This window comes from Solanum verrucosum, unplaced genomic scaffold (assembly GCF_900185275.1).
Source record: "Solanum verrucosum unplaced genomic scaffold, falcon-dt-bn FXZP01001070.1, whole genome shotgun sequence".
Taxonomy (NCBI): domain Eukaryota; kingdom Viridiplantae; phylum Streptophyta; class Magnoliopsida; order Solanales; family Solanaceae; genus Solanum; species Solanum verrucosum.
In genome coordinates, this window is record NW_026020062.1 from 38,431 (window position 1) to 60,608 (window position 22,178).

Consider the following 22,178-nt stretch of genomic DNA (forward strand, 5'->3'; position numbering starts at 1 on the left):
TCAAATTTTAACTTTGACCTCCAACTTTCATAGTGCACAAACAGACACTTTAACTATCCAACCTTTTAATAAATAAACACGCGTGTCTTACCTGGCAAAACGCGTGATGTGCATGTTTTTTGTGCGAGTTAGGAGTGATTTTTGAGGCCTACAACAGTAAAAAAAATTGCTGAAATGACAACTTTACCCTTAATTAATTTTTTATTTTTTTTAGTTCAAAAATGCATGTGTAAAGTGTTTAATTAGTTGGAAGCCATTGAGTGGCTCACTAATACACGTGGCAGCGTTTGCATTTCACGCTCTTGGCTCCAAAAATCGCGTGTTTATTTATTAAAAGGTTGGATAGTTAAAGTGCTGTTTGTGCACTATGAAAGTTGGAGGTCAAAGTTAAAATTTGAAGTCAAGTTTAAGGTCCAATATATGTATTATGCCTTCCCAAGTCAATACACGAGCCATTCCAAGAAAAGTTCAAATAAAAGCTACAATAGAAAAATTCTATCACAAAATTGGCTCACATGCATATATCTCTACTATAACAAAAGTGGCTCACATATATTTCTACCGTTATAAAAGTGGCTCACACATACCTTTCCATCAAATTGAAGTGAAAAAAAGTAATTCTAATTTATTTTTTAATTTTTAATTTTAAGGCAAAGTACAAATATACCCCTCAACTTTACGATTTAGAGCAGATATACTCCTCATTAAAAAGTGATGCATATATACCTCCATTGGCTAACAAACGGTACATATACACCCTCGTTGTCTAATAAATGGTATACATTTACCCTTTTCATTAACAAACTGAATTTTCTTAAAAAATAATCTTAAAATTGGTTTTTTAAGTCAAATTTATTGTTGTGGATCATAAATTAATTAATGTTATCATCCACCGACGGATGTGGCGGATGAATGAATCACAAATTAAGCAAAAAAAAATCTAGTACTTCTTCTTTGGAGTAATCAATTCCAAGACGCACACCTACTAACTTTGATCAGTCAAATTTTAAGTTGTCAATTACATAGTCATATTCCCATTCTTGGGTGAAATTCTACCGAAAGAACTTTTTTAGACTATTAAAATCTACTGTCTAATATAAAAAATTTATATTAGAAGAATACCATAATTATGATAATAATTAAAACAAATTATGTATGCATATAAATTATGATAATAATTAAAACAAATTATGCCATGGCATCCACATGACATTTAACAACTTCCGTTAATAAGAAGGGCACTTTTGACCCAATAGTTTGACGGGAAGGATAGTTTTGAGCCGAAATATAGTTTAAGGGTAAATATAATCTACTTCGGATAGTTTAAGGGTATTTTTGACCCTAAAATAATTAAGTTGAGGGGTATATAAAATTATCCTTTTCTCTTCAATCAATTTAAGTTTTGAGAGCAAAAAATAAAAGTCTTGTAAGAGTAGATGTTGATGTTTTGGCCTTGACAAAAACGATTAAGTTGAAAATTCAAAAAAAAAACTTATTTAGTTAGGATAAGAGTGTTAACTAGTGTAAAGACCTTGACTTAAAGGTAAATAATAAATCTAGTAAAAAATCACTTCAAATTTTGGTGGGACTGATTCATTAGGTCCAGATAGACAAATATTGTGAACCACAAATTAAGCAAGGAAAAATCTATCACAGCTAATCAATTCTAAGAAGCTCATTCAGTCACTTTCAGTCAACTTTTGAGTTGTTAATTACGTAACACATTTTCTGGTGAAATTCCATTGAAGAATCTTTTTTAGTCTATTATGAAAATAATTGTAATAATACAATTTTATTTGATACATTATCAGTCTTAAAACGTCATAATCCCAACTTTCTACACGTAATTCAGAATTCAGACCCACATTGTTATGCATTATAATCTCATTTGTCAAATTAGTACTACCAGGCATTATGGAGAAAAAATCACCTAGAGAATATTATGTCTAAAATAGTAAGAAATAGTTATTATATCAATTGAAGTCTTAGAGAAAGAAAAGTGAAGGGAGTTTTGGAACAACACTTAAGTGTCTCTGAGGCACGTCTAGGATTACGTGTTTAAATTTTTTTAACCCTACTAATGCGGGATGCTTTGTGCACAGGATAACCTTTTCTTTCTTAGAGGAGAAAGAAAAGTCTATAAGAATGATAATCAGTGTATAGATTTTAACAAAAAAATATTGTAACCATCCCAACGTGTGTGAAGGTCATTTAATCTAATAGTAGTCAAGTAACAAATAATTATTTTATCTATTAAAATTCTTAGAGAAAAAAAGAAGAAGATGAAAGAGTCTATAAGAGTATTAATCGGTGTATAGACTTTGTTAAAAACATCTCAAGTCTAGAATTCAAAAACATTTAATTAGTCAAAATAAGAGTAATAATTAGTGTATAGACCGTGAGAAAACAATATTTTTAAGTCAAAATCCAAAACAATAGTGATAGATTAGGATAAAAGTGTTGGTTGGTGTATAGACCTTTAACTTCCAAGTCAAAAATGCCAACTTTTTTTTTCTTTTCTGATAATCTAGAATGGATTTGATAATTTTAGTGTGTTCTTTTAATTTTAGGGTGTACAACTAAAGTCCTGCATAAGAAGTTGATAAGAAGAAAATATGTTAAGAGTAGTGATCTCAAGTCAATGCACAAGTCATTGCACAAGAATGACTTGAGAATATATATTAGCTTTAACAATTATCTAATCAATCTAAATTAGGAAAAGCCACAAGTACCCCTTGAATTATGACCGAAATTTAAAGACACGCTCTATATTTATAAGGTTCCTATTAACCCCCTCCCCCCCCCTCCCAAACTTTTTTCCTCTATATTGGTTTGCACCTTATGTGCTGACGTTGAGCTGCAACTCAATTTAATTAGTGGCGCGACACCACATGTATATATGTTTTTTTTTAAATATTATTTTTATTTCTTTGCCTGATATATAAAATAAGTTAATAGACATACTATGTTTTTTTATTTTTCTTTGCCTTGTATTTAAAACATTCTCAAACACACGTAATTGTTTTTTCTTTTTCATTTTTTTTTACCTTCTTTCATTGGTTTCTATTTATTTTATTTTCAATGTCTTTGCTTTGAATTTGATTTCAAATTTAACTCCAAATTTCTGATATTTAATATAAGTTAATTTTGGACAGATGCCAAATACTTAAGGAAATCAAATAAAACATAAAAAGATTAAAGCATTAAAATTAAATGACACTTTTTAAAAATAAAATTTCATGTAATTGAGAATATCGGCTTTAACAATAAAAAATAACTATTTAATCAATTTAAATTCTTCTCAAAACCACCGTCGAATAATATTAATTAGTGTATATGCCTTGACAAAAACTTTTCACGCTAATAAATCAAAAATAGTTCGATTAGTTAGGATAAAAATACATTGATTGATGTATAGACCTTGACAATAAAATCTCCAGTAAAAAATCTTTTAAAAGTCTTGATTGGTTGGGATAAGAGTGTTATATGGTGTATAGAACTTGACCTAAAGGTAAAGATTCCTAAAACTTTTGATTAGCTAGGATAAGAGTATTTCTTGGTGTATAGACCTTGAAAAAGAAATATCAAGTCAAAAATCATTCTTTATTTGATTGGTTAGAATATATATATATATATATATATATATATATATATATATAAGTGTGTTATTTGGTTTATACACTTGATTGAATATTAACTTAACTATGATCAAACTTACATTCTAATAGTACTTCTAATGAATTTACATGTTCCCAAATTAATGCACGAGTCATTACAAAGAAAAGTTCAAATAAAAGCTACAAAAGAAAAATTCAATCAGTTATAATGCATTTTGTTTGATATTTTAGTAGACGAAAATTTCACAATTTTCAAGTCTCTGCAAGTAGTCCTGGTCCCATTATGACGCATTATTAGTTAAGTAGGAAATAATTAGTTAATCATTTAATTTTTTAGAAGGAAAAAAAAAAAGAAAAGTCTATAACAGTATATAGTGATGAATGGGCCTTGACAAAACAATTGATTTGAAAATTCAAAAAAAAGTTTGTTTAGTTAAGATAAGAGTGTTAGGCACCTTGACTTGAAAGGTAAAACAGAAATTCAATTAAAAAAAAATGTAACATCCGGTAAGTTGAAATAACTATGAAAAAGCTTAAAAATCGGAAATAGTCATTTTTGGAATAAAATTCAAAATCTGGAAATTTGGTGAAGTGTGGGAAATCAGTGAGTTTTGGCCAACTTTGAGCAGTCATAACTCCTAGCCTAGGATGAGTTAGGAGTAGTTCCAGTTATTTTTGGAAAGCCCTTGGAATGATCTTTCCAACGCCGCCGATTTTACTCGATTCCGAGTTCGTATGAGTGAGTTATGCCCTTTGATAGTTGGGCAGTTGGCAGGGAATCCGTCCGGAAATTTTAAGGGCATTTTGGTCTTTTCCCTAGCCATTTCTTTTGGGGTTATATTGTTGTGTTAGGCTGATTTTTGGATCATTTTGGTCCCATTTTAAAGAGTGAGAGCTAGGGCTTGGGAGTGAAGAGGAGATCAAGCAGGTTTCCGTCGTGGATATCGTCGGGGATGATCCCCACTAGGTATGTGAGTTCTTAGTGTTGGGTTTATCCTTTCCCCCACACGCCCAGCTCATTTTATTTCCGAGAAAAGCTTTGTTTGGGTTGTTGAAGTTGTTGGTTTGTGTTGTTGAAGTTGTTGGTTTGTGTTGTTGGAAGTTCTTGTTGGTTTAGTACATGATTTGATTGTGTTTTTGAGTTGAATCTCTTGTATGTTGAGGGATTTTATGATCTTTAGTGTTTGGAGTTGAAACCCTTAGGGTGGTTTAGAGTTGGAAAAAGAGGGAGAAAAGTCGAGTTTTTCTGGGGAAAGGGGTGGCGCGTCGCGCCTGCCAGCGCGCCCCAAAAGAGCTTCTGAGATCTCTCCTTTGGGGTGCCGCGCCTAGCAGAGCACCAGCAAGTCCCCTCTGAGCTTCAAGGGCTGGCGCTCCGCGCCTTGCAGAGCGCCAAGGACGCCAAGTTCCCCCATCCTTTTCACACTTTCTCATGTTTGTTCCTAGGTATTGTACCTATGTTTCCTAGTTGTGTCCAACACTCCAAGGTACTTCTAAACGTCAAGAACTCATCCAAAAACGTGTGATCATACACCTTGAATCCATAATCCAATTCAAGGCGAGTTAGTATCAAGTTAAAGTGAAGTTAGAGTCAAGTCAAGCAAAGTTAAGAGGTAAGTTCAAGCAAGTCTCTAAAGCTTTTCAAGAGCCGTTATTAAACATTTTACCTTCGTTTTAAGGTTCAAGTTTCAAGTCGAGTAAAGAGTATAGAGTTCAAGCCAAGTGAAGAGTCTCAAGTTTCAAGTTAAGTCAAGAGCATAAAGTCGAGTCCATTTCTCAAAAGCTATTAGGGAACTATGTATTTCCCGAAGAAGTTTCTAAATGTTTTTTTTTTACATTTGAGTAAGAAAGGAACTATGATTCCAAAAGAGCCTTTGGGCTAGTTTTCAAGAAAAAGGAACATCGATTCCAAGTGAGCCTTTGGGCTAGATTTTGAGCAATTATCTCAAACTAAAGAAAGATGTGTTTAAAACACTTATGAGCTAAAGTATATTTTTGGGAGTAGTCTTGAGCACTGAGTTGGGGACACGAGTTCATATTAACTCAACTCTCCATAAGAACCATGCGACCAACATGAGATTTTCTCGGGTCATACTTTTTAGATGATCACGAAAGTTAAGCTAGTGAATCCACTTAGTAAAGATAGCTTCCTATATCACAGCCAGGTATAGGATGGTCCTTGGGCAACGTGAGGTAAAACGTTGTACCACCACTAGGGCTCATATTGGTGGTTGTCGGTTAAAGAATCTCCCACTAAAGTTATATTACTTTTATATAAGTAAAGTTGAGTTGTTATTGTTTTATCATTAACGAGCTAAGTTATTTACACTATTTTGCAAGCTTTATATATTGCATGTGTCTTATTGCTTTATATATTGAGTTCAGTTATTCATAAGTCGAACAGAGCCAAGGTAAGTGTTCTCTTGTACTCTTTTCAAGCTTAAGTTGCGGTTTAGCTTTCCATCTCGCATACTCGTACATTCAATGTACTGATGCCAGTTGGCCTGCATCTTATGACGATGCAGATACAGGTACCTCGAATCAGCATCCTGCACGTCGTTGATCCAGTTGAGCACTCCAGAGTCAGTGGTGAGCCTCATTGCATTCCGGAGGACTCAATTATTTTGTGTTCTTAGTTTTGTTTCATTAGGGTGTTGTGGGGCCTGTCCCAACATCCATCTCAGTATTTTAAAGGCTTCATAGACAGGCAGTCAGTCAGTTAGTTTTGAGTTTCTCATCTATGTATATATGTAGATATCCTATTTTGAGGTTCGAGTTGCCTTTGTGGCCAGATTTTATAAGTTAAGTTGTTTTGTAACCTTGCATTTGCATTGAGTTATTCTGTTGAGGTTTCCGCTGAGTTAAGAAAGTCAGGCCAAGGGTTCGCTTGGGGCCAGAAATGGTCTCCGGGTGCCGGTCCCGCCCAGGGTGTAGGCTCGGGGCGTGACAAAAAATCACTTCAATTTTTGGTGGGACTGATTCATTAAGTCCCAATAGACAAATATTGTAAACCACCAATAGATGTGATGGATTGACTGTAATTTTAATGAGGTATATTGTGAATTGCAAATTAAGGAAAGAAAACTCTACTATTGTTGCTTTGGAGTAATCAATTATGAGGAGGTCACCTTGTCACTTTCAGTCAAATTTTGAGTTGCCGACTTTATATTCTCAAGTCAATGGACAAGTCAGAATAGCCCATTTTTGCAGTAAAACATTCAAAACTTGTAACTTAGTAGAGAAGAAATCAAGAAATCTTTGTTTGTTCTGTTGTTCAATAATTTTGATGAGGTATGTATAACACAAATTAAGCAAAGAAATTTATTAGGGAGAAAGAGAAAATACATCCCTCAACTTTGTGATTTAGATTGGATTTATCTCTCATTAAAAATGAGGTACATATCTACTCGCGCCATTTAATAAATCTTTATACTTCTTTTCTTCTGGCTCACAACCTAACGAATAGTGAAGGGGATAAAAATCAGCATTTAGGTTTGGGAAGAAATCTTATGTTTCTTGTACTGACGTTTAAAATTGTAGAAGATTGCACAAATAATGGTTTTCAAATGCAAAATAAACCATTGACGCAATTCAAACGAGAATCTACCGGGATATTAAAGGGGAGTTCATCAAAACTCTCAAATTGAACAAGGTCGAAATTAGAGGTTTGTCCATCTTCCTTTTGCTAATTAGCAGTGTAACAAACTCCTCCTGCTCCATGCATAAGGAATTTTGTCCCCCAAGGATGGGTCATAGAACGACAATTATGGATATCCACAAAATTTGAATCGAATACAAGAGAATTACAGGATCTAAAAACGTACACGCATTAACGACTTAATAGAAAGTCATGAGAATATTTCAAACATTATTTCGTGAGAAATTATTACTTTTTTCCGACAAAATTCATCTTCTTACTGGCGGCTAAACTTTTTGCCTCTCCATTTCCTCATAACTTTAGAATTAGGATTGCAAAAAAAAAATTGTACATTTTTAATTTGGTTGTTTGTTTTAAAATCCTAGACACAATATTGCAAGTAATCTTCTTGACTCTTAAAACAAATAATTAGTTTTAAAATTATTTATCTCACCGTTTATACTAAAATGACGGTTAAGCTATCCCCGGCAAAGTCCATTTATATAAATTAACAATGGAGAGAGTGTATAAATAAATAAATGTTGGAGCCACTCCTAGAATCAAATACTTAGTCTAATTGGGAGACCAGGAAGGTGGTATGGATTGGGGTTTTTTTCTCTGTATTTGACAAACCTAAGTAATTGGGGATCTGTAATTCTCATTTGGATGATCAATAAAATAAGTTAATTGTCTAAAATGAAATAATCATTATATATTACTTCAAATTGCAATTTTACCCTTTAGCTTAAAAATTATTCCTTTTACATTTTATGTTTAAACAATAAAAACAAAATTAAGCACATTCATTTTCTGTACAAGATTTGGACATTTACTCCTAGTTATTATAACATAACTGACGTTTACCATCGTATTTCATTATAACACAATAGAATCACGCAACACACGTTACTAGTGTACTTCCTGCTCGTGAAAAAAAAAAAGGACAAGGTTCAGTTCAAATTTGATTGTTTGTCGCATGTGAACAAATTCCGCAAAAAATCTGTGTGAATTTTAAAAAGTTGAGTCATTATTAGTAATGAAATCATAATTTATAATATTTTTTAATCCCAACAAAATTGATGTAATGTCTGATATTGAGTGTATATAAGTTGAATATTATATTTTAGATTTGATTAAATGAAGGTAATAATTATTCATAATTTTCATCTTTCACATTTTCAACGTTATTTGTTCGTCCTTTGAGTTTCTACTGTTACATTAACATCTGTGCATATCTTTAATTTGCACTTTACATAAGTAATATACCAAAATGTAAAGTCATTTGAATTTTTCCTTTATCTCTACAACAATCTACTTTTTTTTCTTTGTTGTATTTTGCTCACCTCTATACAAATTTGTGTGACAATGACTATTGGATACACGTGCGAAGCACGTGCCTAGAGACTAGTCAAAATATGTTATATTTGAGAGATAAGAAAACAAAAGGAAAAGAAAAATGGTCTCTAGGCTATGGTGAAAAATAAACAAGCTTCCATTAATCTTATTAATTATAATCTTCCAAAATTAATTAGAGATGATCCATAAATTGAAAACAAAGAAAAAAAGGGACATAATTAGATAAATAGAAGATATGAAAATTACAATAATGATGAAGTCAATAATATTGGAACTACTCATTGTACTCTCTGGTACTCCTTGTTGCACATGGTTGTACTCTACATCTTTTTCTTCTTTGATCGGAAGTTTCGAATTACTCCCTTCGTGCTTCTATATTTGTCTAGTTTGTATTTTGCACTCTCCTTATAAAAAAATATTAATGAAGTATTTATTTTACCAAATTAATTTTATTAATGTTACTTTGAAATTTTAAATTCGACCACTAGTACTCCAATTAATTTAAATAATAATTACTTAATGATAATGGTAAAATTTAAATTAATTAATACAAGACAATGATAAGATATAAAATTAATTAATTATGTACACTCTCGATTCTTCAAATTTCTGGTTCTTATTTGCATCTTTTTTTCTCATTCTTTAGTAATTCAAGCATACTGAGAAAAAGAGGATTTTTTTTCAATCATCATTATGTTTTACTTTAATCAAACATAATTAGATTGAGATATACTCATACAAAGTTAGAGATAATATCTCAAATGGTCACTCAACTTTGGATTATTTTCTAAGAAAGTCACTTAACTTTGGTTTTTAACTTAAAAATCACTAAACTATGAGTCTTTTTCTCAGAAAGTCACCCAACTTTGATTTTTAACTAAAAAGTCACTCAACTATGAGTGTTTCACTACAAAGTCACTCAACTATGAATGTTTTAATTACAAAGTCACCCAATCTATTTAATTAATTTTTTTCATTAGAATTTACAAACATGAAATTTTTATTTCTAACTAAAATTTTAAAAAATAAAAAAATATCCATTTAAACCGTTTAATAACCCGATCAGCTAAAAATATAATGTGATGTCTTGCAATTTGAAATAACTATGAAGAAGCTTGGAATTGGAATTAGTCATTTTTGGAAAAATTCAAAATCTGGAAATTTGCTGAGTATGGAAAAAAATGAGTTTTTGGTCAACTTTGAATGATAATAACTCCTAGATCAGGATGATTTATGTGTAGTTATAGTTATGTTTAGAAATCCCTTGGAATGATCTTTCCAACGCCGCCGAGTTTGCTCGATTCCGAGTTCGTATGAGTGAGTTATGCCTTTTGGAAGTTGGGCTGTTGGCACAGCCGCACAGGGCAGTTTAGTCCGAATTTGTAAGGGTAAATTGGTCTTTTCCCTAACCATTTCTTTTGGTTATATTAAGGTTTTAGACTGATTTTAAATCAATTTTCCCTTTTTAAAAGTGAAAGTTAGGGTTTTGGAGAGAAGAGAGAAAGAAGAGGAGAAAGAGAAGAAGAAGCAAGGATTTCGTCAAGATCGTCGTGGATATCGTCGAGGGTGATCCCTACTAGGTATGTGAGATCATAGTGTTGGGCTGGTTCTTTACCCCACACGCCAAACTCGTTTTTAATTCCGAGAAAGATTTGTTGTGGTTGTGTTGTTGAAGTTTCTTGTTGGTTTAGTACATATTTCCGGTTGTGATTTTGAGTTGAATCTATTGTATATTAAGAGTCTTTATGATACTAAGTGTTTGCTGCTGGAACCTTTGAGGTTGAGAGGGTTTAGAGTTGGAAAGAAACAAGGGGAAAAAGTCGGATATTAGGGGGAAAAGGGCTGGGGTGTCGCGCCAGCCAGCGCACCCCAAAAAGGGACGCTGAACTTTCCCCTTGGGGCGGCGCGCCTGGCAGAACGCCAAGCACTCCCTCTGAAGTTTGAGGGCTGGCGCCCCGCGCCTCTTAGAGCGCCAAGGACGCCAATCCTTCCCTTTACCTTTCATTTCCCACTTTTTCATACATGTTCTTTGGTAAAGTACCTATGTTTTATAGTTGTTTCCAATACTTTAAGGTACATCTTAACATCCCAAACTCATCCATAAACGTGTGATCATACACCTTGAATTCATAATCCAATTCGAGGAAAGTTAGGATCCAAATCAAGTGAATTTAGAGTCAAGTTTAAAAGTTAAGAAGCAAGTCTTTAGTGTTTTTTTTCAAGAGTCTTTATTGAACATTTTACCTTCATTTTAAGGCTCAAGTTTCAAGTTGAGTAAAAGGGTATAGAGTTTCAAGTTGAGTAAAGAGTATAGAGTTGAGTTCATTTCTCAAAAGTTATTTGGGAACTAAGTATTCCCAAAGAAGTTTATAAATGTTTTTACATTTGAAGTAAGAAAGGAACTATGATTTCCAAAAGAGCCTTTGGGCTAAGTTTTGAGCAATTATCTCAAACTAAAAGAAAGAAGTTTGTGTTTAAAACACTTATGAGCCAAAGTATTTTTGAGAGTAGTATTGAGCACCGAATTGGGGAAGCGAGTTCATATTAACTCAACTCTCCATAAGAACCATGTAGCCAAACATGGGATTTAACGGGTCATACTTTTTAGATGATCACGTAAGTTAAGCTAGTGGATCCACTAAGTGAAGTAAGGTCCTATATCACGGCAAGGTATAGGATGGTCCTTGGGCAACGTGAGGTAAAATGTTGTATCATCACTAGGGCTCATAGTGGTGGTTGTCGGTTAAAGAATCTCCCACAAAAGTTATATTACTTTTATATAAGTAAAGTTGAGTTTGTTATCGTTTTATCCTTAACGAACTAAGTTGTTTACATTGTTTTACAAGCTTTATATATTGCATGTGTCTTAGTGCTTTATATCGAGTTCGGTTATTCATGAGTTGAATAGAGCCAAGGTAAGAGTTCCTTTGTACTCCTTTCAAGCTTAAGTTGTTGTTTAGTTTTCCAAATCTCATACTCGTACATTCAATGTACTGATGTCAGTTGGTCTGCATCTTATTATGATGCAGACACAGTTACCTAGGATCAACATTCAGCATGCCGTTGATCCAGGTGAGCACTCCAGAGTCAGTGGTGAGCCTCTTTGCATTCCGGAGGACTCGGTTATTTTGTTTTTCTTCAGTTTTGCTTTATTAAGATGTTGCAGGGTCTGTCCCAATATCCATCTCAGTGTTATAGAGGCTTCATAGACAGTCAGTCAGTTAGTATTGAGTCTCTCATCTATGTATATATGTAAATATTCTATTTTGAGACTCGAGTTGCCTTTTTGGGCCAGATTTTATCAGTTAAGTTGTTTTATATCCTTGCATGGCATGAAGTTATTCTGTTGAGTTAGATTTCCGCTGAGTTAAGAAAGCCAGGCCAAGGGTTTGTTTAGGGCCAGCAATGGTCTTCGAGTGCCGGCCACGTCCAGGGTGTAGGCTCAGGGCGTGACAAACTTGGTATCAGAGCACAGAGTTGAAGAGTCCTAGGGAGTCTATGAAGTCGTGTCTGTAGAGTCCTAGTTATCGGTGTGAAGCGCGCCACATCTATAATTAGGAGGCTGCAACATTTAGGAAGATTTCTCATTTCTTTCATACTCATTTCGTGTGTTAGAGTTTATCTCTAAAAAATTTCTTTCTAATTCATGTTTGCGCGTGTTTCAGATAGTCATGCCTCCACGAAGAGTTGGTAGAGGGCGTCTTCCTAGATGTTATGTTGAGGAGCAAGAGTTACCTTATGCCCCGGGAGTAAAACATCAAGGGGAAGTTTCTAATGCCGAGTTCAGAGAGGCAACTAGAATTCTGAGTCAAGCTGTAACTAATCAAATTGGTTAACAAAGGGGAGCTCGACATGAAGGAGCTGACATGTCAATGATTCGTGAGTTCTTGGGGATGAATTCTCCGAGTTTCATGGGTTCGAGCACTACTGAGGATCCAGAGAACTTCATTGAGGAGCTTAGGCCTTTTACTAATGCCCCCACACTAAAAGAGAGAAATCTATGTAACTTTGGATCTTAGCAGCAGTTTCCGAAAAGACTAATAGCCCTTATTCTGAAGAAGATTTTTTAGGTGACGCATGTGGTAGATATTGAGTGGGTTGAACTAGCTGCGTACCAATTGAAGGATGTTGCTAGAACTTGGTTCGACCAGTGGAAAGGGGGCAGAGTTGAGAATCCCCCACCTGCAAATTGGGGCTGTTTTAAGGAAGCTTTCTTGGGGCGTTTATTTCCTCGAGAATTGAAAAAGGCCAAGGTATGTGAGTTCCTCACACTTAAGCAGGAGTCTTTGAGTGCTCATGAGTACAGTTTGAAGTTCACACAATTATCTCGCTATGCTCCGGAGATGGTCGCGGACATGAGGAGTAGAATGAGCTTGTTTGTTGCTGGACTATCTCGTCTGTCGAGTAAAGAAGGTAGGGATGCAATGCTTATTGGGTACATGGACATATCAAGGTTGATGGTTTATGTGCAGTAGGTTGAGGAAGAGAAACTGAGGGACAGGGAAGAGTTCAGAAATAAGAAAGCTAAGATCGATAATGGGTCCGGGTAGCAGAAAGGTAATACATTTCGTCTGTCCTTCCAACAAAGGCAAAAGGGACCTGCTCCATCATTTTCTAGGGCACCTGCACCCAGATACAGAGGTGAACATAATGGCCAAAATTCGAAGGACTTCAAGGCTAGACCAGCACAGTCTTCAGGTAGTGTGGCACAAAGAAGTAATTTGCTTCCTGCATGTGCTAGGTGTGGTAGAACCCACCCGGGTAAATGTCGTGATGGTCAGACAGGTTGTTTAAAGTGTGGACAAGAGGGTCACTTCATGAAGGAATGCCCTAAGAATAAGCAAGGAAGTGGAAATTTGGACATTAAGGCCCAATCTTCATCAATTGCTCCCCCAGACAAGATGGCACCTAAAAGAGCTACTTCTAGTACGAGCGGAGGAGCAAACCGTCTTTATGCACTCACCAGTCATCTTGAGCAAGAGAACTCTCCGAATGTGGTCATTGGTATGATCAAGGTCTTTGCTTTTGATGTGTATGCTTTGTTAGACCAAGGAGCAAGTTTATCGTTTGTAACTCCTTACGTTGCAAATAAGTTTGATGTTCTTCCTGAAAGACTTTGTGAACCCTTTTGTGTTTCTACACCTGTTGGGGAGTCTATTCTAGCAGAAAGAGTCTATCGTGATTGTCCCGTTTCCATCAATCACAAGAGCACCGTGGCTGATTTGGTTGAGTTAGACATAGTAGATTTCGATGTCATTCTAGGTATGGATTGGCTTCATGCTTGTTATGCATCGATAGATTGTAGAACTCGAGTAGTCAAGTTCCAGTTTCGGAATGAGCCGGTCATAGAGTGGAGTAGCAGTTCAGTTGTGCCTAAGGGTCGTTTCATTTCATACCTTAAAGCGAGAAAGTTAGTTTCGAAGGGTTGTGTCTGTCACTTAGTCCGAGTTAATGACTCTAGTGTTGAGATACCTCATTTTCAGTCAGTTCCTATAGTAAGAGAGTTTCTAGAAGTTTTTCCTGATGATCTACCCGGAATTCCTTCTGAGAGAGAAATAGATTTCAGCATAGACCTCATTCCAGGTACTCATCTTATCTCTATTCCGCTATATAGAATGGCATCAGCAGAGTTGAAATAGCAGTTGAAAGATCTCCTAGAAAAGGGTTTCATTCGACCGAGTGTCTCACCTTGGGGTGCTCCGGTCTTGTTTGTGAGGAAAAAAGATGGTTCCCTCAGGATCTGTATAGACTACCGCCAGTTGAACAAGGTTACTATCAAGAATAAGTATCCTCTTCCGCGGATTGATGATCTTTTTGATTAGCTTCAGGGTGCTACTTGTTTTTAAAAAATTGACCTCAGATCAGGCTATCATCAATTAAGAGTAAGAGAATGTGATATTCCAAAAGACAGCTTTCAAAACCAGATACGGTCATTATGAGTTTTTGGTCATGTCTTTTGGTTTGACCAACGCACCTGCAGCATTCATGGACCTTATGAATAGAGTCTGCAAACCTTATTTAGATATGTTTGTTATCATTTTCATTGATGACATACTAATTTATTCAAGGAATGAAGAAGATCATGCTAGTCATCTCAGAATAGTTCTTCAGACTTTGAAAGATAAAGATTTGTATGCCAAGTTCTCTAAGTGTGAGTTTTGGCTTGAGTCTGTGGCATTCCTAGGCCACATTGTGTCTGGTGAGGGAATTAAAGTTGATACTCGAAAAATTGAGGCAGTGCAGAATTGGCCTAGACCCACATCTCCAACTGAAATTAGGAGTTTCTTGGGTTTAGCTGGCTATTATAGAAGGTTTGTAGAGGGGTTTTCGTCTATTCCATCTCCTTTGACCAAGTTGACTCAGAAGACAGTGAAATTTCAATGGTCTGAAGCTTATGAGAAAAGCTTCCAGGAATTGAAAAAGAGGTTGATTACTACTCAAGTTTTGACTTTACCAGAAGGTACTCAAGGTTTTGTGGTGTATTGTGATGCATCTAGGGTTGGTTTGGGTTGTGTCTTAATGCAGAATGGCAAGGTTATAGCTTATGCCTCCAGACAGTTGAAAGTTCATGAGAAGAATTACCCAACCCATGATTTAGAGTTGGCTGCTGTAGTATTTGCTTTAAAGATATGGCGTCATTACTTGTCTGGTGTGCATGTTGATATATTCACTGATCACAAGAGCCTTCAATATGTGCTTATTCAGAAAGAGCTTAATCTCAGACAGAGGAGGTGGTTAGAATTACTCAAGGATTATGACCTGAGTATTCTTTACCACCCAGGTAAGGCTAATGTTTTTGCTGATTCTTTAAGCAGGTTGTCTCTGGGAAGCACCGCCCATATTGAAGAAGGAAAGAGAGAGTTAGCAAAAGATGTGCACAGATTGGCACGCCTGGGAGTCAGACTTATAGATTCCGCAGAAGGAAGAATAGAGGTGACGAGCGGGGCTGAGTCATCATTTGTATCAGAAGTGAAAGAGAAACAAGATCAAGATCCCATTTTTCTTGAATTGAAGGCAAATGTTCAAAAGCAAAGAGTATTAGCTTCTGAACAAAGGGGAGATGGTGTATTGAGATATCAAGGTAGATTGTGTGTACCTATGGTGGATGGACTCCAAAAGAAGATTATAGAGGAAACTCATAGCTCCAGATATTCCATTCATCCAGGTTCCACAAAGATGTATCGTGACTTGAGAGAAGTTTATTGGTGGAATAGCATGAAGAAAAACATTGATGAATTTGTTGCTAAATGTCCAAATTGTCAGCAAGTGAAAGTTGAACACCAAAGGCCCGGTGGTTTGGGTCAGAAGATAGAACTTTCGAAATGGAAGTGGGAGTTGATCAATATCGATTTCATCACAGGGTTGCCAAGGTCTCGCAGACAGCATGATTCTATTTGGGTAATTGTCGACAGAATGACAAAGTCAGCCCATTTTCTACCGGTAAAGACTACTCATTCAGCAGAAGATTATGCCAGGATATATATATTCGAGAGATAGTGAGACTTCATGGAGTTCCAGTCTCCATTATTTCAGATAGAGGTGCACAGTTTACCACACAGTTCTGGAAATATTTTTAGAAAGGCTTGGGTTCAAAGGTGAACTTAAGTACTACCTTTCTTCCTTAGACTGATGGACAAGCAGAGTGCACTATTTAGACTCTAGACGATATGTTGAGGACTTGTGTGATCGATTTCAAAGGGAGTTGGGATGATCACCTACCTCTCATTGAGTTTGCCTACAACAACAGTTATCACTCTAGCATCCAGATGGCTCCATATGAGGCTCTTTATGGAGAAGATGTAGATCTCCTATTGGATGGTTTGAAGTTGGTGAAGCAGGGTTGATAGGACCAGATTTAGTTCACCAAGCTATGGAGAAGGTGAAAGTGATTTAAGAGAGGTTGAAGACAGCACTGAGTCGTCAAAAATCCTACACTGATGTTAGGAGAAGGGCGTTAGAGTTTGAAGTAGATGATTGGGTATATTTGAAAGTTTCACCCATGAAGGGGGTTATGAGGTTTGGTAAGAAGGGGAAACTTAGTCCCCGGTATATTGGACCTTATCGCATAGACAAGAGGGTTGGCAATGTAGCTTATGAGTTGGAGCTACCACAGGAACTAGCAGCGGTTCATCTGGTTTTTCACATCTCCATGTTGAAGAAGTGCATACATGATCCTTTATTGATCCTACCAACTGAATGTGTTAGGATCAAGGATGGATTAACTTATGAGGAGATTCTTGTTCAGATTTTAGATCGCCAAGTTCGTAGGTTGAGAACGAAAGATGTAGCATCAGTCAAGGTCCTTTGGAGGAACCAATTTGTCGAGGAAGCTACTTGGGAAGCCGAAGAGGACATGAAGAAGAGATATCCATATCTCTTTGAATCCGGAGGAAATGCAGATCAAGGTACTAATTTCCTTCTTAGTGCTCTTTAATTTATACTGAGCATGTAGTAGTTGTTGTTGTTGTTGTTTGCATGGTTGTTTGTTGGGTGTTTGAGTTGATGTTACACCCTTAGCCTAGTAAGAGTAAATTCATTCGAGGACGAATGTTCCTAAGGGGGAGATATTGTGATGTCTTGCAATTTGAAATAACTATGAAGAAGCTTGGAATTGGAATTAGTCATTTTTGGAAAAAATCAAAATCTGGAAATTTGCTGAGTATGGAAAAAAATGAGTTTTTGGTCAAATTTCAATGGTAATAAATCCTAGGTCAGGATGAGTTAGGTGTATTTCCAACGCCGTCGAGTTTGCTCGATTCCGAGTTCGTATGAGTGAGTTATGCCCTTTGTAAGTTGGGTTATTGGAATAGCCGCACAGGGTAGTTTAGTCCGAATTTGTAAGGGTAAATTGGTTTTTTCCCTAACCATTTCTTTTGGTTATATTAAGGTTTTAGACTGATTTTAAATCAGTTTTCCCTTTTTAAAAGTGAGAGTTAGGGTTTTGGAGAGAAGAGAGAAAGAAGAGGAGAAAGAAAAGAAGAAGCAAGGATTTCGTCAAGATCGTCGTGGATATCATCGGGGGTGATCCCTACTAGGTATGTGAGATCATAGTGTTGGGCTGGTTCTTTCCCCCACACGCCAAACTCGTTTTTAATTCCGAGAAAGATTTGTTGTGGTTGTTGAATTCTTGTGGTTGTGTTGTTGAAGTTTCTTGTTGGTTTAGTACATGTTTCCGGTTGTGATTTTGAGTTGAATCTATTGTATATTAAGGGTCTTTATGATTCTAAGTGTTTGCTGCTGGAACCTTTGAGGTTGAGAGGGTTTAGAGTTGGAAAGAAACAAGGGGAAAAAGTTGGATTTTTGAGGGAAAAGGGTTGGGGTGTCGCGCCAGCCAGCGCACCCCAGAAAGGGACGCTGAACTTTCCCCTTGGGGTGGCGCGCCTGGCAGAACGCCCAACAGGCCCCTCTGAAGTTTAAGGGCTGGCGCCCCGCGCCTCTTAGAGCGCCAAGGACTCCAATCCTTCCCTTTACCTTTCATTTCCCACTTTTTCATACATGTTCCTTGGTAAAGTACCTATGTTTTATAGTTGTTTCCAATACTTTAAGGTACATCTTAACATCCCAAACTCATCCATAAACGTGTGATCATACACCTTGAATTCATAATCCAATTCGAGGAAAGTTAGGATCCAAATCAAGTGAAGTTAGAGTCAAGTTTAAAAGTTAAGCAGCAAGTCTTTAAAGTTTTTTTTTCAAGAGTCTTTATTGAACATTTTACCTTCACTTTAAGGCTCAAGTTTCAAGTTGAGTAAAAGGGTATAGAGTTTCAAGTTGAGTAAAGAGTATAGAGTTGAGTTCATTTCTCAAAAGTTATTAGGGAACTAAGTATTCCCAATGAAGTTTATAAATGTTTTTACATTTGAAGTAAGAAAGGAACTATGATTTCCAAAAGAGCCTTTGGGCTAAGTTTTGAGCAATTATCTCAAACTAAAAGAAAGAAGTTTGTGTTTAAAACACTTATGAGTCAAAGTATTTTTAGGAGTAGTATTGAGCACCGAATTGGGGAAGCGAATTCATATTAATTCAACTCTCCATAAGAATCATGTAGCCAAACATGTGATTTAACGGGTCATACTTTTTAGATGATCACATAAGTTAAGCTAGTGGATCCACTAAGTGAAGTAAGGTCCTATATCACGACAAGGTATAGGATGGTCCTTGGGCAACGTGAGGTAAAATGTTGTATCATCACTAGGGCTCATAGTGGTGGTTGTCGGTTAAAGAATCTCCCACAAAAGTTATATTACTTTTATATAAGTAAAGTTGAGTTTGTTATCGTTTTATCCTTAACGAACTAAGTTGTTTACATTGTTTTACAAGCTTGTTATATTGCATGTGTCTTATTGCTTTATATTGAGTTCGGTTATTCATGAGTTGAATAGAGCCAAGGTAAGAGTTCTTTTGTACTCCTTTCAAGCTTAAGTTGTTGTTTAGCTTTCCAGCTCTCATACTCGTACATTCAATGTACTGATGCCAGTTGGCCTGCATCTTATTATGATGCAGATGCAGGTACCCAGGATCAGCATTCAGCACGCCGTTGATCCAGCTGAGCACTCCAGAGTCAGTGGTGAGCCTCTTTGCATTCCGGAGGACTCGGTTATTTTGTTTTTCTTCAGTTTTGCTTTATTAGGATGTTGCGGGGTCTGTCCCAACATCCATCTCAGTGTTATAGAGGCTTCATAGACAGTCAGTCAGTTCGTATTGAGTCTCTCATCTATGTATATATGTAAATATTCTATTTTGAGACTCGAGTTGCCCTTTTGGGCCAGATTTTATCAGTTAAGTCGTTTTATGTCCTTGCATGGCATGGAGTTATTCTGTTGAGTTAGGTTTTCGCTGAGTTAAGAAAGCCAGGCCAAGGGTTTGCTTGGGGCTAGCAATGGTCTTCGAGTGTCGGCCACGTCCAGGGTGTAGAATCGGGGCGTGACATATAATATATTACCTTTTATTTTATCCCTTTTCTCCAATTGTGTGTGAATATAGCGATCTCCATTCATTGTTCATAAAATGTAGAAGTTACAAAATTACTTTTTTAGTAAATTCAAAATTTTAGAATATTAGGATCGAAAGATGCATAACTTCTAACAATGATACATAATGAAGGAACAAAAAGATGTGATAAAAAAAAATTGACTTGAATTTGTTACTAATGTTTCTCTTACCGTTAAGTTAATTAAAATTTGGTCTTTACATTTATTTTATTTTTGGTAAAATGGTGTTTACATGTTGTTGATTTTAGAGTGCTAGAGTTAAATTAATTAAATGGTTTAAATGAATATTTTTTTTAAAAAAAATCATGTAAGTAAATTCAGTTGAAAATAATAATTAATTCATTAAAATAATATATTTTCAACCGATCGGGTTATTAAATGGTCTAAATAAATATCTTTTTATTTTTTTATAATTTAGTTAGAAATAAAAATTTCATGTGTGTAAGTTTTAATTTAAAAAAAATCAATTAAATAGGTTGAGTGACTTTGTAAGTGAAACACTCATAGTTGAATGACTTTGTAAGTGAAACACTCATAGTTAAATGACTTTTGAGTTAAAAATCAAAGTTGAGTGACTTTCTGAGAAAAGAACTCATAGTTGAGTGACTTTTGAGTTAAAACCAAAGTTGAGTGACTTTCTGAGAAAAAAGAGTGCATAGTTGAGTTACCATCTGAGATATTAACTCTACAAAGTTGTGGAATAAACAACCTCATAAGACAAAAATCAATCAAAATCTCGCATTTTATAGTCAACTCTTGCTATAAAATCAATTTTATCACTAGTTCAAGAAAACTAAAAAAGTAAGTACAAACATTGCTAAACTAAGAAGAACCACATATCGGTTAGAGATGGTTCGTAAATTCAGAAGCAAGAAAATAGATTAAATGAGAAAATGAGATTTGAATAGAATCAAACTCACCTTCACATAATTTGAGTCCTTTATAGTACGAGACTTAATGAGCAAAATTAAATTGAATAGAATGAGAAAGTGAATCAGTATCCTCTTCGCCGTGTTTATATTCCTCTTGGACGTGAAGTTATTCACTTAATAATTAGATTGAATGAAGAAGCACAATAGGGTTTCCCTTACTGGTTCAAATGCCTCTTTTTTGGACCAAGATATTCTCCTAAAAAATTGAATTGAAATGATGAAGTGAATGAGGGTATAATCTCGCGTTTTATAGTCTACTCTTGGAAACTGAGTTATTCCCTTGAAACCTCATTTGTTCAATTTTGACAATTCAAATTTGCTACTTATCAATAAAGACGAGAATGACTTCTAAATTTCAACAATATGGACTATTCAAGTTTTAAATCAACTAGTTCCTTGACATGTGTGTTGCACGTGAGTCCTTAGTTACTTTTTATAGATCTATTAGAACAATTAAAATTAGGGGTGGGCATTCAATAGTTCGTTCCAGATTCAATTTTATTATTTCGATTTTTTCTGGTTTTTGAAATTATTGTACCGAACACCTAACTAGATTAATCCAATTCGATTCGATTTTTGTCATTTGGTTTAGTTCGATTTATTAGTAGGATGAAATACCTCAAACTAGAAGAAATTGGAATTGCGGCAATAATGGTGAACATTGGTTGCTAGCCGAAAAATCAAAAAAAAAATTGGTTCGGTTCGATATTTCAATTTTTTGGTATTCCAACCCTAGTTAAATTTCTATGAAAACATTTGTGTAATGAATAATAAATACAATAAATATAAATTAATATTTAAAAATACTAGTTTCTGGACACATACATTACACGTTTGTGTTGTGTGATATTTTCTCGATTTGTTAAACTAATTAGAAGGGCATGTAATAAGTAATAAAATACAATAATTACAAATAAATTTTTAAAAATATGAGGAAAAACATCAAATGGTGCGAAATGGACGCATTTTAATGTTTAAATTTAATTCCTTTTAAGTATCCGACCATAAATTTGAAACTTCAATTAGTAAATAACAAATTTTCAATAAGTCATAAATGACTAGTTTCAGCTCAATACAGACTTAAGACAACAAAAAATTCATAGAAAATTAAATCAAAAAGTCTAATAGAGAAAAAACATACAAAAAATAAAGAGAGAAAAAATAGAGCATACACATCCTTCTTAAGACCTTAATATTACAATATAGATGAAAAAGAAATACATAATTTTCTGAGTTCTTGTCGACTCCTCTCATATTCAATCGAAATTCAAGAGTCTTCTTCATCGAGTCAAACAAAACATGATTCAACTAGCACAATAATGATACAAGTGTTTCACTACTTCAATTTGACCACTAGTGCTCCAATTAATTTTAAAAATAATTACTTAAGAATAAGAGACAATGGTAAACTGTAAATTTAATGAATTATGTACTATCTTGGTGCTTTCCAGATTTGCATTCTTCAAATTTCTGGTTATTATTGACATCCTCTTTCTCTTTCTTTTGTAATTCGAACATAATGAATTGAATGAAGTGCAATAGGGTCTCCTTACTGGTTCGAATGACTCTTTTTGGTCACCAAGATATACTCATTGAAATGAAATGATGAAGCGAATGAGGGTATCTCACATTTTATAGTTTACTCTTG

At 35.1% G+C, this 22,178-nt stretch overlaps 1 pseudogene; it reads right to left on the reverse strand.

Moving 5' to 3' along the window:
- LOC125823409 (receptor-like protein Cf-9) overlaps nt 1–22,178 on the reverse strand; it is a 110,219-nt pseudogene that overhangs the window by 27,654 nt on the left and 60,387 nt on the right.